This window comes from Grammomys surdaster, unplaced genomic scaffold, assembly GCF_004785775.1.
Source record: "Grammomys surdaster isolate TR1022 unplaced genomic scaffold, NIH_TR_1.0 199, whole genome shotgun sequence".
Lineage (NCBI taxonomy): Eukaryota > Metazoa > Chordata > Mammalia > Rodentia > Muridae > Grammomys > Grammomys surdaster.
The window spans coordinates 4,318,767-4,324,856 of NW_021604644.1; the positions used below are offsets into that span (position 1 = coordinate 4,318,767).

At 38.2% G+C, this 6,090-nt stretch overlaps 1 protein-coding gene across 1 annotated transcript in view; it reads right to left on the minus strand.

Moving 5' to 3' along the window:
- Zcchc7 (zinc finger CCHC-type containing 7) overlaps nt 1-6,090 on the minus strand; it is a 173,742-nt gene that overhangs the window by 29,678 nt on the left and 137,974 nt on the right. The window lies entirely within an intron of this gene.

Genomic DNA, 6,090 nt, shown 5'->3' on the forward strand with positions numbered 1-6,090 from the left:
TGTCACAACTGTAATTTAAAGCTCATCTTTAAAAAAATCATGATAAGGATTAGGGAGATGCTGAGTTGATGAGACACATGAGGACCTGAGCACACGAAAGGATATTCAGCAGGGTTAGTCACTGGGCAGACACAAACTAGAACCACAAAAAGAGTGATAATGTGCAGTTATTAGAATGGCTAAAAACCACCCAACAGTACTAAAACCTGGTTACTGACTATACTATTCCCAAAGAATTTATGACATATAATACTTGTAAGTAATAGAAGAAGGCACATTACACCTTGAATACATAAAGTAAATAAAAAATAAATACAAGTCACTATAAAAAAGGAAATAAAGAACAACAGAAATGAAATGCATCTATGAGTCCTGATGTAACACTACCACACAGCCTGGGTAAGTGGCCTGTCACTGAGCCTTATCAGCAATCCTAACTGGTGTATTCTTAGGAGATAGGTTCTCACTAAGCTGCCCAGGCTGGCCTTGAACTTGGTGGTCCTTCTGCTTCAGTCTCCTGAGTAGCTGGGATTACAGGCTATGATATCAAGTCTGGCTTAAACTGAAGTCTTCCAGAAATAATTATCCTTTTCTCTCTTTTAAAAAAAAAACCTGAATTATGATAAAAAGTAGAGGGAAACTAATTATATCTCTCAGCCTGTCTCTATTCTTTGTGTGCAGAGGAAAATCAAGGCTAATAACCTGGTATGTAAACTTTTATCCTATTTAATAGGATAAAATAATGCATATAAACAAGCATACACATAAATTACACAGAACCGAATCTATTTTTTAACTCAAACAAAATTATTCTGCAGATATTTTAGAGTTTTCAAGAGAAATTATGTACACTTTCAGCTGTGTCCAGCATGTAGCCTACATACCCCATGTGGCCTAATACAAAACTGTAAAATTCCTTATACACTGAGGGACTTTTTGCTTATTTGTTTTTACTTGGATTTTGTAGTTCTGGACTGTGGACTGTACAGATGACGATGGTTCTGAAATGTGCGCTGTAGAGATGATAATCGTACTGGAGGATGCAATAAGGACTCTAGGTCACATGGTGTATTGCATGACAAAAGGTTGGACACAACTGCATGTTTAAATGAACTAATTAATATATAACTATATGGCTTGAAGGAAATTTGCAAAATCTGGTTCAGAACCTATCTGGAATCAATGAAGTTTAGGAGAGTTGACTTTGGTTTGCAGTATTTAATTATTGTAGCCTCACAGGGCATTAATGTGGATCTGACTTCCTTGACTTCACTGACAATTGTATCAGAATTTGTCCTTATTAGATATCTAAGAATTAAATCCAAGTCTATACAGACGTTTACAACTGAATTTTAAAATTTAAAATTTCAATGAGTCTGACAATCACATTTCTGGTACCAATCTACTTTGTCACAGTCTCACATAGGACTGAACTAAGAGTAAGTCCATTTCTAAGGACCACATAATTCTCAACGACACCGAAGACTCAGGGGAGGACAATCTCCCTTCTTGAGAAAGAGAGATGTTTCTATCCCCTACTAGCATATTCTTAGTTTCAACAAAGAAATCCTTCCATGAAGCTGCTAGGCTCACTACTAGGGACAAGTGTTAGTGAGGCATGTGCTCTAAGACAGCTTGAGAAGGTGGAGGAATTCTTCAGGTTAGAGATGTTGAAAAAGGAAACTGTTTAACACAATTTCAAAACAAGGCTAGATTTTCCTCCAAAGTTTAAACGTGTTGAAGTACATAGCTTCAATTTAAAATGTAGAATATGTAAACACGATCCCAAAAAGTTCAGATATTTATTAATTAGTTAAGTGGCTTGGGAACAGTTTCAATGAATGATTAATTCTTAGCTTGGGATTTATTCTCTTAACAATGAACACACAAACGAGTTTCACTGAAATGATCATGAGGATAGAGTAGGGCTGGGCAGATGGCTTAGTGGGTAAGCATGCTAGTTGCACGGGCCTGAGGATCCAGATTCAATTCCAAGGCCTATCTAAAAAGCTAGATGCAATGGCTTGTGTCTTCAGTCTGAGCATGCTGTGCTAATCATTTTTTGTCAACTTGACATATGCTCAGGTCATCTGGGAAGAGGGGATCTCAACTGAGAAAATGGCCTCATGTCTGTTTTGGTCAGTTTTTCTTACAGCAACACAGAATCAAAGTAGGGCAATTTCTGTGGTAAGATGTGGGGAGGAGACAGAATCCCCCTGAAGCTCAAGGGTCAGTCAGCCTGGGATACGCACAGCAGCAGCATGGGAGACTCCTCTCAACAAGGTGGAAGGAGCAAAGCCACTTCTCAGAGTTGTCCTTTGACCTCCACTCACATATCACGGCACATGTGGCCATACCTCTGATCCCTAAATTAATTAAGACTAACAAAAATAAAGTGCAGAGGTCAACCTAACTTTCTTGTAAGTATCTTGGGCTTTCCATCTAAGAAGCACTTGCAAGTCCATTCAATGATTATCTTTAAGTAAGTCAATCTATCCTAGTCATGCCTCTTGGCTCTAATATTATACTTAAATAACAAATGTGAATAGGAGATAAAAATATATCTACAGTGAGTCTCATTTTCCTCTTTATTCTCCAAATTGGTGTGATGATCATCAAGAGGACCACACATTTATTAATCAATCAATCAATCAATCAATCAATCAATCAATATGCAATTCTGGAATATTTTGGATAATTTAAATTATTTTTATTACATTTATTTATTTATTTATCTATCTATTGTACGTGTGGGTGTGCCCATGCCACCACAAGTGTGTGTGTGTGTGTGTGTATAAGTCATAACTTTCCAGAATTAGTTCTCTCCTTCCATATGGGAGCAGGGAGTTGAACTCAGGTTGCCAGGCTTGGTGGCAAATACTTCTACTCATGGACCCATCTCACCAGCTCAGAGGTGATTTTATTTTTTAAAATAAACCCTTTCCTTCCTTATCAATATCTATCCAAACTATTTTATAGCAACAACAATGACGACTAAAACAAGATACAGAAGTTCAGAGAGGGAGAAGTTGCTATATCTTCATCTCTGAACCCTTGCAAGGAGGTTACTACATTTTAAGTTGTACTTGTTTTCTGTCATTTTGTAATCATCATTAAATCAGTCTCAATGTTAGTAGTCTGTCTTATTTTCAAATAAGTTAACAGGAAAATTGACATAGTGCATATATCTGAGCACAGAGTCAGTGGTTAATAGTCTTCCTCATAGAACCTGACAGTTGACAGGTCCAAACTAAAGGACTGAAAGACAGCTACAGCATTTATTTAAAACACAAGTATTTAGGAAGAGTATTTGGTAACAAGGTAAATATTTTTAAAGATAACAAAGACCTAAAGCTGATTACTAAAACCCCGAGAAAGTAAGGAGGACAGAACGCCTTTGCCTTAGACATGTCCCTTTAGTTTGGGTATGCTGTAGGCACGCTGATTTCTAAAAAGTCTACTGAAATGATTTTAAACAGAACTAGAAAAATTACTAAGTTTACCTTATTACCACCCAGGCTGAAAATGTCCCAGCAGGCATGCTTAGGTGCAATTCTGACAACTCTCCAACTCATTTAATTGGAGCTTGGGTACATAGTATCTAGCATACCTAACTAATTTATTAATTCATTATTCAAAAAGTCCTACTGAACTCCAATGGTACATATGGCATTGTCCTGGAGATTACAGTTATGTTATAACTGTATGCTAAAAACACATGGAACTTATGTTCAAAGTATAGGACAGAAAAATCAATTCAATGTAAGATGTAAGTGTTAAGGAGAAAAAATAGGGCTGGACAGATGGCTCAGAGGTTAGGAGCACTGACTGCTCTTTCCAGAGGTCGTAAGTTCAATTCCTAGCAGGAACCACATGGTGGCTCACAACCATCTGTAATAGGATCTGATGCCCCCTTCTGGTGTGTCTGATGACAGTTACAGTGCACTCACATATATGAATAAATAAATAAATGAATCTTTGGGAAAAAAAAGGAGAAAAATTGGAAAAGAGAGCAAGGCAAGTTGAGGGTGTAAAGATGTGCTGTTTTAACCAGGGTGGGCAAAGAAGACATTTGGGGAGATGCATAAAGATGTAAGTTCTTGTGGATAATTAAGTAGAAAAGTAACAGAGGCTACAGAGAAGATTTATTTGGTCTTTCAAGGAAATCATCTAAATAAAGTAAGCTACAGAGATTATTACGGTCAAGAAGTCAGAGCATATAGAGCCCATGTGCAGACTGTATGAGCCTGAGCTTTGACTCTGAGACAAAGTCATACAAATCTGGATTGATGTAAGCTGAGACATGCTTAGAAAGGCTTGGCTGCACATGCCTAATCCCAGCATTTAGGAGGCAGAAGGCTACGATGGTATACACAGCAAGTTGCATATCTTGCCAGACACTAACACAGAAATACAAACAACAACAACAACAACAGCAACAAAACCCAACCAAATAAGAATGATGGATTAGCTGCCTACTGTAAATAGAGAAAAGAGTGAAGTGGGAACTGTTCACAAAAATCCAGTGTTAATAGTCACAGACTGTGAAGGATGGTAACAAGTATGATGAAAGTGTTTAAGATTCTTTATACTGTGAATGGTTCTTTCACATCGGTACCAAAACAATTCAGATTCTGACATCGTAGCCTTTCAAGACTGGAACAGACAGAGCAAGGAGAAAAAAACAGTTCAGAACAGCTAAATTTCTCAAATACAATTTTGTATCTCTGAGTCTACATAGTAAGACTCTATCTAAAAGCAAAAGAAGAAAGCTATTAAGACCAGATATAGAATGTTCATAATGTGCATAAGTTACCTCAGCATTCAAGAGGCAGGAGGACTGGGAGTTCAAGGCCAGACTGAAATATGTAACAGGACTCTTGATTTAAGAGTTTTTGGGAAGAGGACAGAGTCTTCAGCAATTTCAGGATGGGAAATATTTTCCTCCTCTTTCCATAGTCTTGTCACTTGGAGGGCAATAACCACTGGTGCAGGCTGACTTAGGTCTTACACTGTATCTCTGTCCTTCACTTTATAAAACAGGGATTTCAGTCAAATGTTTTTTGGATTGTTGGTAACTAATGAGGTATCTCAAACACAGCAAGAATTTGAACACAACTCATCAGTTTTTTACTATGAATTGTCTTTGCATGTATATATCTGGTTCTGGCAAAACAGATGTCCAAGAATGGCTATGGGAAGAGAAAGTTAAACTTTGTTGATCTACTTAAAGTTTAAAAACTTATTCAGTGTGTGTGTGTGTGTGAGTGCATGCTGTGGTATGGAGGTCAGAGGACAATCTGTGAGAGTCTGTTCTCTTTTTCTACCACATGAGTTCTGAGGATCCAACTTATGGATCAGGTTTGGTGTGCAAGTGCTTTTATCCTCTGACCCATCTTGCTGGCTCCCACTTGATTTTTAAACTTATAAAATGTTAAAAGTCTCAATATTCAACAAGGTTCCAAAGCCTTCTGTGAAAGGACAGAAAGTATGGTAGTGGGTGAGAAGATGATACTAGCAAGATGAGTGGAAGACAGTTAGCCCTACAGATTATGAGTGTGAACTGAAGGCTTCTCTATAGAGTGGAGGGAAGGCTTGAAGAGTCTCAGCAAATGAAGAAGAAATGGATTCCAACAGTTCAGAAGTACATGTGGGGTAGTGGGTTGGTCTGGGCTTCTGGCATAAGCCTGGAATCTCAGCACTGAGAAGATACTGAGGACTGACCTGAAACAAGGGCTGGCACCAGGTAAGAGTGTGGAATGTCTTAGTAATGACTAACTCATAAGTACAAAATAGGCACCTGTCACCCTGCAGAAATGGATGTGACTAAGAGCTAAAGTGACAGACCCTTAGTAACACACCCATTAAAGTCAGGAGTAGACTGACTGTAGGAAGCTCCACATTCCTTATCAAAGCCATTAGCCTTCCTGGGCTCTGAAATTGTGGTGAGAACCGATAATCTTTCAACCCCACACGTATTTACAACAGGAGGGGGTAGATCTAATGCATCGCTTTGATTATATTGTGAATAACTGAAATGTTTTCTAAATTACTTGCCCCTCCCTCCCTCCCTCCCTCCCTCCCTCCCTC